This window comes from Crocodylus porosus, unplaced genomic scaffold (genome assembly GCF_001723895.1).
Source record: "Crocodylus porosus isolate Cpor-Errol unplaced genomic scaffold, CroPor_comp1, whole genome shotgun sequence".
Lineage (NCBI taxonomy): Eukaryota > Metazoa > Chordata > Crocodylia > Crocodylidae > Crocodylus > Crocodylus porosus.
The window spans coordinates 154082538-154098640 of NW_017728906.1; positions in this window are offsets into that span (position 1 = coordinate 154082538).

Genomic DNA, 16103 nt, shown 5'->3' on the forward strand with positions numbered 1-16103 from the left:
CATAGCACTTCGCTTGTGCTTTCTTTGCAGGGCTGTTTTCTCTTTGTCAAATCATTTTTTCTCATCCATTTAGCAAATGCTTCAACTGTAATCCTATTTCTTTATTTTCCTTGAAAGACTTATCTAAACTTTTCATTTGCTCTTAAATTAAACTCTCGATCATGTTCCCTTGTTTTCACATTCCTTATAAATGTAAAGAGTTGGCCTTGACCAGGGGACTGGTCCAGTTTTCCTTGGGAACCCTAACATCTCTCTCAAGTCAGTTGGCAAAATGTCTCTGAATGCTTCAACCAGGGATTTACTACTCCTTACTGCCCCATGCTCAGGGCTCTGTTTTAATATCACACAATCTGGTCCTAAATCTTAATCCAGGAAATGGGTTTGAGAAGACAAAGAATAAAGTTGCATTTTATTTTATTTTATTATGGCAAGGACGCAGCTTTTGCACAAATGGAAACGCACTGGTAAGTATAACACAAAATGGCCAGTCTTGAAAGAACCAGTATAAGAATTAGAATTTATCAGTTCTAGCATAATTTACCCATTTCAAGATAAGAGAAGCCATTTCATAGAAATATACTTAACTTTTTTAGTGAGTCTTAATTAATTAGCACAAACTTATCAGAGAAGTAGGGCAGATGAGGTACTTGCTAGTCCCAGATCTGTTATGGTCATGCTGCATGACCTTGCAGAAGTTGCTTAATTTCTTTGTGCAGCATTAATGGGAGCACCAACTTAGAAGTAGGACCAAAATCGCCCCCAACCCCATTGAGTCTGCACCCTGGCAGCAAAAGCAGCCCCACAGCATTACACTTGCAGCAGCAGCAGCTGGGCACATAGGCACTGGGTGCATCTGCACATGCATTTGATCTGGGATCAGTTTACTTGTAAGTAAACTACTCATGAGTAAATGCTCCCAGGCAGGCGAGTATATGTCAGCTCCTAGTTTTCATTTATGTTTTGACCACATAAAGATAATAAAGCAATTTTTTTCTGCTGAAAAGAACTCAGAAAGATCACAACAGGATGCATATGGGCCATCCAAACCAAGGGAACCCAACACAACTAGTACTACTCCACCCCTGACCACTCTTGATCAAGCCTGCACTTGTGATCCTGACTGTTGATTTCAGTAGGTAACAAGACTTTACCTCTTAGGTATCTTAACCCCAGGATGGCCACACAACAGTGTATAGCCCACTGGGTTATCTGCAGGGATCCAGTTTTCTCTGATAAAAAAATAATCCCCAATTTTCAGATTAAAAAAGGTAACCCAAAATCTTTATTTTTCCATGATTACAATGAAGCACCACCACTATACATTTATAGTGGTGTTTCATTGTAATCACAGAAAAATGTGGATTTTGGGTCACCTTTTTATCTGAAAATTGGGGATTATCAGAGAAAACCAGGATTCCTAGTTACCTGCTGTCCATAAATTACATCTTTCCAGAGTAATGGGTACAAATCCCCTCCTTAACAATGATAAAAAGAGGGCAATGTAGGCCTTGCCAGAGCATGGATTGGTGCAGCCATTGATCATCCAGAGGTCTGTTCACAGCATGAACCAAAGTAGGCTTCAATAACATCTTGAGCAATAGACCCAGAAAGTCTAGACCTCTCAGAAGGCTAACATGGAAAGCAATAAGGCACCAGAAGACACCAAAACAGAGTTTAGAGTGTCCTGATAAATATGTCCCCCTATCTGGTGGAAAGGTTAAAATGTCTGGTGAAAACTGGATGAGAATGATGTCACATAAATATGTTTAGTGATTGGTGATAACCAGAATGTGCATGTTGAAAATATAAAGTTATTTTGATCAATGTATAAAAGGAGCCTAAATACTTTGCCCTGGGTAGAGGCCATATTTTATGTTAGTGTCAGGTTTAACAGGAAAAAAACTCACTATTGTGCTATGCCTGAATGCCAGCAGTCCATTCTAATGCTTGCCTTTCATCCTGGGCTGTAATAGCTAAAAGCTGCTCATAGGGGAAAAGTCTAGCTATAGCATGCTTAATCACCCTTTTAGCATGTCCAGTCTAGTCAGCATTGGGTGCTATGAAAAATCTGGGAATTACTGTATGGATAGATTTTTTGAGACTTGAACTACTAAAATCAAAGACAGTTTCTGATCATGTGCAAATATAGGCAGATGTTCATGGGTATGGAAAAAGGCATGTAGGATCATAAAAAAGTAGGGTTGGAAGAGAACCACAAGATCATCTACTCCAGCCCCCTGCTCAAGGTAGGATCATTCCTGACTACACCATCCCAGAAAAGTGTCTCTCCAACCTTCTCTTGAAAATTTCCAAGGATAGAGATTACACAACTTCTCTAGGTAACCTCTTCCAATGCTTGACAACCCTCATAGAAAGTTTTTCCTATTCTCCAACCTAAATTTCCTCTGCTGTAGCTTGAGGTCATTGCTTCTAGTCCTGTCTCCTACAGCTAAAGACAGATATCCTACTCCATTTTCTCTATAATCACCCTTCAGGTATTTGAAGACTGTTATTAAATCCCTCTCATTTGTCTTATCTCCAGACTAAATAACCCTAGCTCTTTCAGCCTTTTCTCATAAGTCATGCATCCCAGGCCTCTGATCATTTTTGTTGCTGTCTGCTAGAGTCCTTCCATTCCGTCCACTTTCTTATTGAAGTGTGGAGCCCAAAACTAGCTACAAACTGGTACTCCAAGTGAGTACTCCAGTACTTCCAAATAGAGTAGAAGAATCACTTCCTTTGATTTGCAAGTAGCACACCTGTTAATACAATCCAGTATGCTGTTGGCCTTTTTTGCAACAAGAGAACACTTACACCTCATATTCAGCTTATGGTCTGCTGTAACTCCTAGATCCTTCTCTGCAGTATAGGCTAGCCAGTCATTCCTGTCCATATTTCTGCATGACATTGTTCTGTTCCAAGTGCAGGAGCTTGCACTTGTCCTCACTTAATTTCATATGGTTGTTTGAAGACCATTTTTCCAGTCTATCTATCTAGATCCTAGCCTGATCCTCTGGAGTATCTGCAACTCCACCCAACTTGTCATCATCTTCAAATTTGCTAAGTATGCACTCAATCCTATCATCCAAATCATTAATGAAGATATTAAATAGAGATGTACCAATGCATCAGTACACCTCTATTGGATCGGCACTAATATAAAGGAAATTGACTATATTGGAAATCAGCTTTTTCTGCCTGATACGGTCAATAATGTGGCTGATAAATGCCCCATGCATGTGCGCAGCCACAGCATGCACAAGGCTAGGACCACAGCCCAGCAGTTTGGAGAGCTGGTAAGTCCAGCTGGTAAGTCTGTTGTGATGGAAAGGGAGGGGGAAGGGAAGGAACATGGGGGTGGTAAATCAAGGCCCCTGTGGTGAGGGAGGGAGTGGGGCTGGGGCTGGGGCTGGGGCTGGGACAGGGGCAGAGGCAGGCACTGCCCAGCCAGGGCAAGGCAGCACAGGGCACAGGATGGAGTCACGGCTCGTCCAGTGAGTACGGGGGGGAGGGCAGTTCCCAGCACTGCATGCACCCTGGGAGGACATGAGGAGCATGTGGCTCTGGATCTGCATGGGGTGGGGCGTGCTGCTGCTGTGGGCTGGGACCAAGGTTGCGCTAGGCTCTTCTTGGCAGGGGCTGGGCTAGGCTGGGCTGTGCTGTGCTTGAGGCAGGTGGTAGTGGCGGTGGAAGGGGGCTATGGGGAGGGGACTCCAGCCACCCCAAAATTTGCCATAGCCCCCAAATTCTCCTCCCAGTGCCGCTGCCACCCTTCCCCAGCACAGCCTGGCCCAGCCCCCACTAGAAAGAGCCCAGTGCGACCCCTGGCCCCAGCCCACAGCAGCAACCCGCCCTGACCTGCTGCACCTCCCCGGATGCACACAGTGGCAGGACCTGTCCCCCACCCCTGCTGGATAAGCTACAGTTCCACCCCACACCCTGCCCTGCCCCAGCTGGGCAGCGCCTACCCCAACCCCTGCTTGGATTGGTATCAGCTGATATACCTCCTTAAAAATCAGCTATTGGTATTAGCCAAAAAAATCTATATCAGTGCACCCCTAATATTAAACAATAATGAACCTAAGATAGTCCTTATATGATACCTCCTACCAACTAGACATTGATGACTACTTGTTGAGCAGAATGATTCAACCAGTTATATATCTGCCTTACTTGCTTTCAATGGGCAGGCTGATAAGTGGGTGAAGATATATAAGCTACTTCATATATAAGCTACTTCTGGTTTGGAAGGTAGTGGACCACTTAGATTTGCCCTCTTTTCTCCCCAGGGACAAATCTTCTTACCATTTGAGGGCTATTTCTCAAGGGAAGTATAGGTGTTCAGCTGTCCTTTGTCATGCTGTACTAAGCTCACTAGATCTGTGATAGCAGAATGATGTTACACATGAATAAGTTAATGTATTTTGAAATTATACTTCAGTCTCCTTATCTTTGGTGCTTTTATCTAAGCGGGGCAGAGGTAAGGAACTACTCTAGTCTAGTTTTGTTTCTCTCTGACTTTCAGGGGGGTGGGGTGGGGTGGGAGTTGCAAACCATTGGGGAAAAATGTTAATTTTTTTAAAACTGTGATAAAGAACTCTGTTGTCATAATTTAAGAACTCTTCATCCAGCCTAAGCCATATTCTGCATATACATTGCTTCTCAGCCCCAGAACTAAACCTAGCAGTTTGAAGGCCTTGCATTGTAAGGGGCTGGGTGGACTAGAGCACTAGACTGAGACTCAGTACTGGTAAGTTCCTGTTCCAGTTCTACCACTAGCTAACTGAGTGACCATGGACAAGCCTCTTAATTTCTCAGTTTCCCCATGTGCTAAATAGGATTAATGGTGCTGACCCCAAATGTAAAACTCTTTGAGATCCGTGTGAAATGATCCAAGTCTTATGACTAGGGATCTACCCTATTCATAATTTCATGTTTTTCATGGAAACCACAAAAAAAGTGGTTGCTGTGAACCCTGTGAAAATGGTGATCCCAATGATTTTGGCAAGGAATTGCCAAGAAGAAAAACAAACCTAAAAATAAAATACTGGCTCCCCAGTGGGAGCCAATGGTCCTCAGGGATGCTGCAGCCTGGCCTCGCAGCCCGTGGGGTGGAGGGAACCTGCTGGCATGAAGCCAGCCCCCCGCCCCTTGCTGCTGATTGGCCTGCCTGTTATGCAGCCCTGCTCCTGTCCACCAATCAGCAGTGAAGGCCAGAACCACATGATGGGCAGCCCTCTTGGATAATTGGCAGCAAGGGGTGCAGCCACATGATGCACAGACCTCCTAGCCAATAAGCAGCAAGGGTTGAGGATGCCACAAAAAGACTGCAAAAATGGCACTCTGCACCACAAGCAGCCCATGATTTTCCCCTTGCCTCAGCAGGAATTAAGTAGATCCCTAATTATGATTAGATAGATTTTTAGCAGAGAACTAAAATGTGGCTAGTAATTAGAGCTGGTAGGGAATTTTCCAATGAAACTTCTTAGTAAGAAAATCATGAGTCATTAAAATAGAATCTGTTTGCTGGAAACGGTCTGATTTGATAAATTTCGCGTTTCAAAAATATTCTGGAAAAAAGTTTCAAAATTATCAATGGCCCATTTTAACACTTTCAGAAGTCCCCCTTTCCAGGTCAAAGTAACTTTTGATGGTCAAATCTAAATAAAGTGTTTTGATCAACCTGGTCCATTTTTTGGATTTCTTGTTCAAAAACATTTTAAAATTTTGATCCTTCATGCTTACTCAGAATCTTAAATTTACACAGGATAAGCAAGTCATTTCGTACACAGCTTTATTTGTAATAGGAAGTCTATTGCAATCTTGAGGTTGGTGGGACTCTCCTTATAATTTTCTTTGTATGAATACTACTTCTATATAAACTTACCTATTCTACAGAAGTAAATGGGGCTCATTATTATGACACTTTAAGATCATATCTGAAATGTACTATATAACTGTGAAGTTATTATCATTATTATTATTTGACTTTATTTTGACTCTTTGCCCCTTCTTAAGGAGTTAGGTTACTGGTTTCTATGAAAAAGATTATGTTGAACTTTGAGACCTTCTAACATTGCTCATGGCCACAGGAAAATGCTTTCCTCTGATGCATATTTCTTCAGGTTGGCAAGAAAAGCAACGTGGGGCATTCCTGAATATGTCAGTTTTTCAGTATTGTTGCCCATGGACCAGCAAAGACTGGTGACCTCTGATTTAGGCTCTAATCCATGAGTGTTGAGATAAACTACAACATCTATGTAGAGTCATTGATTTCCATGGGATTCTGTGCAGGTAAAATCCATGGGATTGTGTGTGTGTGTGTGTGTGTGTGTGTTAGGGCTGAGAGAGTCTTTGGATTGTGCTTCAGATCTGGTGCTGCTTTGGACATTTCGGCGCCTGAAGCAGCATGCTCGGATCGAAGTGCAGGCTCAGGCAAGCTATCCAAAGCAGGTTGGAGCGCTTCGGATCTGCTTGATTGACAGTTAGAAGAGGGAGGGGGAGAAGGGGGGGATGGGGAGCAAGACCAGATATGTTACTATGTCTAGGTGGCCTGTGAGCATGATTTCTCTCTATCTTTCCAGTTACAGTGTCTGGGGAGGGACATAGAAACTGCATAAAAGCCTCTGTCTGGATGTGTGCTGTGTCTTTTGCCAGGTTGTTCCCTGTCAGCAACTGTGACAGAGCGACGCCCAGACTGATGCATTGTGGCTTGCTAGCTCAGTACTAGTTGAACATGCCTGCTCCGTTTTCTTGTTACAAAAGAGTGGGTAGGATTTAGCTTAGCTTAGCCTAGCTATTCTATTCAATTATAATTAGTATTACTATTCAATTTATTTCTTTGAATTTATATTTGCTCTTCTTTTTGGCAACTTTGCAAAAAGAAAGGTGTGTTTTCCCTGCCAGCGTGATCTATCACTGTGCAGGTAGGCACAGATTGCTTGCATGCTCGCACACACACAGATACACAGACAGAGATAATATAGAGAAAAATCAGATATTTATAGCAGAAGAAGACAGTGCACCATTTTTACATAACCCTTAACAGTGAAGCAAACAATCAAAGAAAAGGCCAGTGCACACACGCAACAGAGAGAATAAAACGCACAATACAAAAGGATTCACACACACACACACACACACACACACACACGCACGACCTTTTGCAGCACAGGAAAGATCAGTATGATGCGTGCTGGAAAGGTAGGTGCCAGGTCTTCTAGCAGGGGAGGGAGAGGGGGGTAGGGGGAGAGCTAGAGCTGCAAGCCCCCCCCCGACCCAAACACAGGCACATTCTCTTCCCAAGCAGCCATGACATCAGTGCTGCCAGTGGAAACCAGGAGGTGGGCGTAGAGTCTGCATCTGACGTCCCTGTACCTGCACCACCTCCGCTCAGTCCAGAAGTGGGCACCAGCAGTGGAATCACTGCTTCCTCCACCCCAATTTCAGCTCCCAGTGTGAGTCTCCCCCTGCCAGAGGAAGAGCTGGAACCAGGGATGCTGAGTACACTGGCTCAAGCAATTCTGGGGAATGAAGGGAATCAGAGTTTGTGCTTCACACCCCTCAAGTTTCCCCTAGACCCAGGTCTCCTCCGGAAAGCAGCACCTCGGAGGAGGCTGAGGTTGGGGAGGCAAGTGGCTCATCTGAGGCAGCTCCTCCTGCTGTTAAGCTTTAGCCTCGTGAAAAGAGGCAAAAGGCAGGATCCTCACCCTCAATGCAGAAGTTGGGGAATAGTGTAGTGTGGGATCATTTTGAGGTTGCAGATGTTCCCAGGTTTGCCATCTGCCAGCACTGCCGAAGGCACATGAGCCACGGCAAGGATGTTAGACACTTTTCAACCATCGTGATGGTGCTGCATCTAAGGAGGCACCACCTCCTTGCCCTTCTTCCTGCTGAGCCTGGCACCAGTGCAAGTGTGCCAAAAGGGAAGTCCCCCACTCGCTCCAAAGCCCTCTTCCCCACAAAGCAGAGGCAGGCCATCCTAGACCAGTGGGGGAAAGGTGGACAGAAAGGGGGACATGTTCCCAAGGCGAGAGAGATCACCCAGAGCACTGGGGAGATGCTTGCTCTGGATAGGCACCCCTTCTTCCTAGTTGAGTAGCCAGGGTTCAGGTGGTTCGTAGCACTTCTGGCCCCATTTTACAAAGTGTCTGCATGCACCACCTTTAGCAGGGCAGTGGTGCCCTCCCTGTATGAGGCATGCAGGGAGTACTTGAGGGAGGAGCTGCGCAAGGCAGGGCTGCAGGTAGCCATGCACTTCACCTCCCACATCTGGAGCAGCCGGGGTGGTGATCACGCCTACCTCTCCCTCACAGGGCACTGGTGCGAGCAGTCAGGCCATCAGTGGGCTCTAGTGCAAGCTGACATGTTGGATGAGTCTCACGTGGCAAGGGAGATTATGGGGGCCATGAACCGCATGGTGCAGGGGTGGCATGTTGGGCAGGCCAAGCTCACCCACAGGTTCATGGTCACTGACAATGGGGCCAATATGGTGAAGGCTGTCCGTGATGCCAGCTTTGTTGGTATCTGCTGTGTGGCATACAGGCTGCACCTAATAGTGAGGGATGCCTTGGAGGGGGACAGGGCTGCCGGTGATGGTGCCGGCACCAGGACTGCTACAAGCCAGCTGATTTCAAAATGCAGGAAGGTGGTGGGCTACTTCCACCCCAGCAAGGGATGGCAAGATGCTGTGGGAGAAACAGGCAGAGCTGAGCATCCCGCTGCACAGGATCATACAGGATGTGGAGACTTGGTGGAACTCTACATACCTGATGCTGGGAAGGCTGGTGGACCAAAAGCAAGCTATCCATGAGATGGCCTTGCTTGGGGAGATTTGGATCAGCGGCCCCCTGAACAGAGCTGAGTGGGGTACCATCTCCCAGATCTTGGTGGTCCTCAAGCCCTTCCTCAAGGCCACCAAGACCCTTTGTGCTGGCAATGCCCTCCTCAGCCAGGTGATCCCCCTAGTGAGGGGACTGGAGAACCAAATGGAGAAGTTCCAGGGGATCAATGTTCCTGGCTGGGGCAGGCCGCTGTCACCAGACATGCTGGCACTGATGAGGTGGGTGAAGGAGGGCATCAGGAGATGGCTGGATCCCTTGCGGTCCAGTACGGTCCATATGAAGGCAGGCATGTGCGACCCAAGGGTGAAGGGGAACATGTGCACTGGCAGGCCCAAAACCCTTGATCACTGGACACGGGTGCTGGTGAACAAAGTCAGGGAGGCCGAAGTGCAGAGGCAAGGGGATGTGAGAAAGAGCAATCCACTTTCCCATGCCAGCACTCCCAGCACCAGCAGGTCTCCTCCATGCCAGCCACTGCCAATATGGGCCATGGGCATGGCTTCAATGCTGGGGTCCAAACACACCAGACCCAACTTCAGGCAGGTAGCGCCAAGTGGCTACCTGTCTCACTGAGGATGTGGTGCCACTGGACTGTGACCCCTTGGCCTACTGGGCAAACTGCAGGCAGATGTGGCAGGATCTGCACACAGTTGCCCAGCAACACTTGTCCTGTCCACCGACCAGTATGCCAAGCGAGAGGGTGTTCAGCATTGCTGGGGATGTTGTCACACCCCACCACACTGCACCTGCTTGGATCCTGGTTTGGTGGAGCAGCTTGTGTTCCTCAAGGTGAACCTCCCGCTGCTGGGGTTCCCCAAGCTCCAGGTGCAGACTGACTGAGTGCCATACTCCTCACTCAGTCTGCACCAATTTCTTTTTTTGAGTTTTTTAAAAGCCAAGTAATGCCCCACTCTCAGCTGGAGGGGGCACTAACTGCATCACCAGCCAGCAGGGAAGAACATGTCCCTGCTGAGCTCATTCCCCTGCCAGGACGAGCTTGGAGGTTTGGGATTGGGGCTATGGGGAAGAAGGAGGCCCCAGGTCCTGGGCATGACCATTAAAACTGCACCCTGCCAAGGTAGGGAGGCCTGGTGGGACTGCTGGTGGTGCAGCAGCCCTGTAAATGCCAGGACCAATGATCCACTGGTGAAAGGCGGGGAGGAGGTGCCATAACCTCCAGCTAACACATGCATGCACAAAGTCCTGGATGGGGAACACCCAGACCTGTCACGTCTTTGACAGGCCTGATGCTTGCTGGTTGCAGTGCAGTTGTGAGGCTTCTGGTGAGCTCAGTTTAGCTACCTGGGATGCCAGCTTTAGGGTTGAAAACCCCTTTGTCAGGCTGCAGAAGTACCTGCAGTTGGTCCTGGGTGGAAGGAATAGTAAAGAAGCCAGAGGCTGGCCTAGCCCACAATGCAGGCAAGAAAGCCAGTCAGTGAAAATGGAAATGGAGGTGTCAGGGGATGACGGACAGGCTGGGGTGGGGGTAGAGGGGGAAGGTAAGGGTGCAGAGGTGCCTGGGGTCTCAGATGTCCGGCAGGTCGCAGTGTGCCAGAATTCCACTGTGTATATTGAGTCCATGAATTTCTGTACCTATTACCTAGGAGGCTGATGAAGTGCAGTTCATAGGCCCGGTTCTGAAAAGTGGTTTGCATTGTAATTTGTTCCCTCTTAGGATCAGGCCTGAGAGACTGGAGGTAGAGTGTTTTTTTGGTGAGAAATGTGCCCCCCACAGGTAGTTGGGTTTTGTTGTCTTTGATAGATTCTGGTGTGCAGTTTGAGGGGGTACTGGAGATAGTTGGCAGGTTTTGTGTTTTGAACTGTAGGAAATTGGCTTCAGTTCTGGTGATGAGGTTAGGTGCTTGTTTGAATGTACAAACCACTTTTCAGAGCTGGGCCTATGACCTGCATGTCATCAGCCTCCTAGGTAGTAGGTATAGAAACTCATGGACTCAATATACACAGTGGAATTCTGGCACACTGAGACCTGCCGGACATCTGACACCCCAGGCACCTCTGCACCTTTACCTGCGCTGCTACATCCCCCTTTCCTCCCTACCCCCCACCCCAGCCTGTCCCTCACCCCCTGACACCTCCATTTCCATTTTCACTGACAGGATCTGGGAGAACATTTGTTCACCAGAGCGCCCCAAGGGATGACAAGGTCAAACGATTATAAACTCCTGCAAGACCATTTCAAGCTGGACATAAAAAAGAATTTCTTTACTGTCCGAGTCCCCAATATTTGGAATACCCTGCCTTCGGAGGTGGTTCAAGCACCTACTCTGAATGCCTTCAAGAGAAATTTGGATGCTTATCTTGCTGGGATCCTATGACCCCAGCTGACTGCCTGCCCCTGGGGCAGGGGGCTGGACTCGATGATCTTCCGAGGTCCCTTCCAGCCCTAATGTCAATGAAATCTATGAAGTGGCAAACTGATCTGGAGCTCCAGATTGCTGCCATCTGAAGCGGCTGGATCTGAAGCCGGATCGGATCGCTGCCAACTCGCACAGGCCTAGTGCTTATATACAAGGCAGGCACAGCAGTAGGCAGGTACACATATAAGGCAGGCACAACAGTACCTGTTGTAGGATCAGGGCAACCATTTCAATGCTTAAAGCAGCTATTACCAAACAAGCACTATAAGAGAAACTAGGAAAACCAATGCATTTGTTTATCAAGTAATCTTTTGTTTTTAGGTACACCCTAAATATTGAAAAAATAGAGGCTTTTGGTAATTATACAAAGTTTTGGGGAGGAGTTCTACAAATTACCAAACTTTTTGGGATAAAATGTGAAAAACCTAACAAACTCTTATCTGGACCTTGCTTTGAGAACAATTATATATGCAGTATTATAAATAGAAAAGTTGAAAATCTGTCTTTATTTATTCACAACATCTGTCTCCCTGTCTATTCATTGTTTACTTATGTAGCATGTGGTGTCTTGAAGATATTGAACCATCCATCAAACTGAGCAGGAACTGAAAATGGATGTCTCTTAAATTAACATTTGTTAAAGAAATCATGTGGTGTGTCATCCACCTTCATTACAGCCAGTACCTCGCCTCCCAGCTCAAAACCCCAACCACAGCAAAATATGTGTTATCTCAGTTTAACAGGGCTCTGGTGTGTTTCCATAAATCTAAAGTTTTGCTTTCTGTAGACACGGGCACATCTGCTTTGCAAAAACTTGTCGAGGGGTAGAAATTAATGCAAAACCTTGACATTTCCCTCACCCTCTGCCATGAGACTAGAAAAGGGATGTACAGTATTGAGTAAGAAGGGCTGTAAAAGGCAAAGGGCGGCAGGGGATACAAAAGAATGCTGGACTTCAGCTCCACAGGCACTGATCATCTGCACTCAGGAACCAGATCTGAAGCCCACAGGAATCAGAGAGCCTTTCCATTGCCTTCAGTTTGGTTTGGACCTGGCTGAGGGACTCCTCCACAACCATGACAGGATTAGTCACTGTTCTACTTCTGAGTACTGCCTTCCTCCATTGCTGTGCTCTGTGGATCCTTCCCTCCTGCATAGTCTCAATCTGCAGTGCATTAGAACTGCTTCAGGCAACAATAAATTTTCTGCTGATTATCATAGTCCCAAAGAGAAGCCACGGCAGACTTTTCCCATACCCCTTGCCCTGTTTGCTTTTCCCAAGTATCTTGTGTTGTATAAATGTTTTGGAGAGGGAGGAGTGATAACTGAGCCAAGTAAGAGATGGGGGCATTGTACCCCAGGGTAGTTCATATTGGTTTTGTACACTGATAAAAATTACATTGGGATAAGGCAGTGATTCTCAGCCAAGGTGCCATGGCACCCAGTGATGCCTTGAGACCATTTCAAGGGTGCTATGGGGCACTGCCATGCAATGTAAGCACTATTCCATGCATGGTATACAAATGTGATTTATAAGATAACCCCAGAGATTTCAAATAATAATTCATAGTATTAAAACTATTTTGGCTTTCTGTGGTTGTTCTGAGTTCTTTGCAGCAGAAGAATTGTTCTCGTATTTTGCTATAGTGAAAGCAAGTGAAAAGCAGGGATCCTGGTTTTCTCTGATAAAAAAATCTCCAAATTTTGGATTAAAAAAAGGAACCAAAAATCCAATTTTTTCCACGATTAAAATGAAACACCACTATATGTCTATCTATATATTAGTGGTGTTTCATTTTAATCATGGGAAAATGTGGATTTTGGGTTACTCTTTTACATCTGAAAATTGGGGATTTTTTTAAATCAGAGAAAGCCAGGATCCCCAGTGAAAACAAAGATCTGTCATTTTCCAAGTGATGCCTTGAGTCTATCAAGGTTGACAACCATTGGGCTAAGGAATAGACAGCTGGTCTAGGGTAGCTCAGACAGTAGATGGCTACTCTGGCAATTCACTGCTGGGCAAGAGTATGGGGAATGGACTATGTAATAGTCTGTTAACCTTCACAAATGGAAGTACCTTAAACTGGAGTGCACTTAACCGGGAAAGTTTCATCACTGATTCTTTTATGGGTAGTTCTCAACCAAGATGGGCAAAGTTCAATCTGATCAGCTAATCAGAGTCTTGAAGGACTCTGATTCACTTCCAAGGCTGGGAGGGCTGGCCACACATTCAATTTAATGTGTGATGGGAACCAGCCACAAACCACACATTTTTTCTGTAATAACTTTGTGGCTTAGTCTCGGTTTGATCACACCATTAATTGAGTGAACATGTGGCCAGGTCACTACTAAAGATTATGATTAAACAGTTAAACATATCTTAAGTGTAATATCTGTCAAGGCCCATAGATTTATACAATCTCTCAGTCTCCCCCAATCAATTAAGAGACTCTTCAAAAGAATCCAAAGGACCTATCCTTCTCTAACTGCTATTATTTAAATCCAGGAATGTTTTTCCTACCCATTGCTTTAAAAAAAAAAACAGTAGAAACCCTTTTTTTAAAAAAAAAAAAAAAAAAGAAAGTTATATTTCTGTAGAATTCAGCTAAATCCACAGGATGTATGTTGCACCTGTTGTATTCTCACAAGAAAAATCAATTCAACTATTGTGACTAAAAAGGGGAGAGGAATCTGTCAGAAGGCCCTAAATCCATGGATTTTCTGCACCTGCAGTTTTCTTCTTTTCCAGCACAGCCTTCATGCATCAGTAGAAGCTCTGAGGGCACCACTGGCCCTTTACATTTGTCTTCTTTCAGGATTTATAGGTATGAAAGCTGCATCTCAAATCCGGGTCTCATTTTCTTGATGTCATTTGAACTACCACCTACAGGTGGTAGTTAGCTTGCAAGTGTTTCCAAACATAGTGCCAGAATGTTTAGAGAAGATTGGACAAACTTATCCCTGAATTTGGGAGGCACTATAGAGTGAGCATGATATACAGCTGCCTAAATGCTTAGCCATGTAATTGGAACTACAAACATGTGATATGAGGACCAGAATGCATAACTTCTTGCTCCAAAGACAAATCCTCCCTAACTATAGTTGCCAAAGTGCTTCTATCCTCCTTTTACCCTTCCTCAACTAAAGAATAATATCATTAAACTATAATAAACATCTGAATGCAGTTTCAAGAACCACAAGTAGCACTGTCTCTCCATTGACGCAGAATGAGCTTATACTGGAAACTGGACCCTAGTTTCAGTTTGCTACTATTTGTGGCAAGCTTGCTGAAAAGGTTGGCTTTGTCCAGCGCTGCTGAAGCCCACTGTAGGGAAGGCCAGGCAGGTGCTCCCAGGACTTGAGGGACCTGATCCTGTGTGGGAATTCTGAGAGTAAACAGGACTGGGCCCCTCACACCCAGAGACAACACATTGCTCATTGTCCCACAGCATAAACAGATAGGACAATGGGCAACATGTGCTTTACCTACTGAAAGAGATCAGTTGTGCCAGGACACATCCCAGCACAGCTAATCCACTTCATTTGGTGATGTGTTTCTAGCCTGAGTCTGGTGGCCAACCTGCAGAATATGTACCACAAGTGGCCTGGGCAGCCCTTCTGCATGGTACATGGCCAATCAAGGAGGGGGCAGGCAGTACAGTAGAATATATGGCGGTGAGCAGAAAGGGGAAGGGGATCAGGGTGTCACTCATGACAGATGTAGAGCTTAATTTGTAGCACACCTGACAAAAAGGTTGGATCCACTGGTTTAGCCATTCCTCTTGAGGGAAGAGTCTCTGCTCCCAGGGCTTTTCATGTTACATGTAATGCCTGTTTAATACAAAATACAGGAACACTCTTGAAAACCGGGCCTAGAACCTAATATTTTCCCTTCCCACCTGAGTGTGTTCATCACTAAGATACATAACCATGCTCCCTCCTGCACTTTCACCTCCTAGCCCTGTGAATGCTGAATTCATCCATGCACAGTGTCAGAGCTTCAATGTGAGGAGTGGAAAGTTCTTCTCCGCACAACACATCCTATACACAGAATAAACTATGGCTGGGTGGTTAGGCCAAACTCCTGTGAGCTGTGCATTTGGATTAAGAAGAAGAATTGGACCTGGGTCTCCCATTTTCTGATTAATTGCACTATTAGGCAGCTATTTAACAGGAGAGGGCATTGTAACTGCCTTCTTCAGATATGTCTCAAGGGAAAGTGACAGCTAGATTGTTTTTTGAGTGGATTTGGAACCTGTTGGTGCACATTTAAACATTTTAAGAACATCTATCGTATCAATCCCAATGGGGGGGGGTCTTCGAGCATTTCAAGATCTGAATAAATCTAACTTTTAACCATTTTAAAAAGGAAGATGCCACTCCTGAGATGCCTCAGCTTTAATGCTGTAACTGTTACATCTACATGATCTTGTAGTGATACAAATTATCTCAAGACCTCTAACTGTGGCCCCTGAGGTTAGTAAGAAGGTTAATATCGCAGTAGTGTTGCTACAGTTATATGCAACAGATCATAAACACTTATATGGTATCATTTTCTATCAGTCTAGTTGTTACATCTGTCCATGCCCTGAATCAGAATAAGGTATGAGGTACTGAGCTGCTCAGTCTATTAAAACCAAGGCAGTTCTTGGCATGCATAGAGGTAGGTACCATTCCAGGCACCTAGGGAGATTTGCAGTATAAAAGGAAGGGGCTTGTGGAGCTTAGGTGGCACCTGAGTTTTTAGGATCTCAGTTTTGGACTTAAGCACCTACATTCCAACAGTGACTCGCTTCAGGTGAGTTTTTGGGGATCTGGTCTCCATAATCAAGGTGTGGAGATTAAAGTGCTCTTACTTTGATTCATGTCTTTCAAAGAGAGC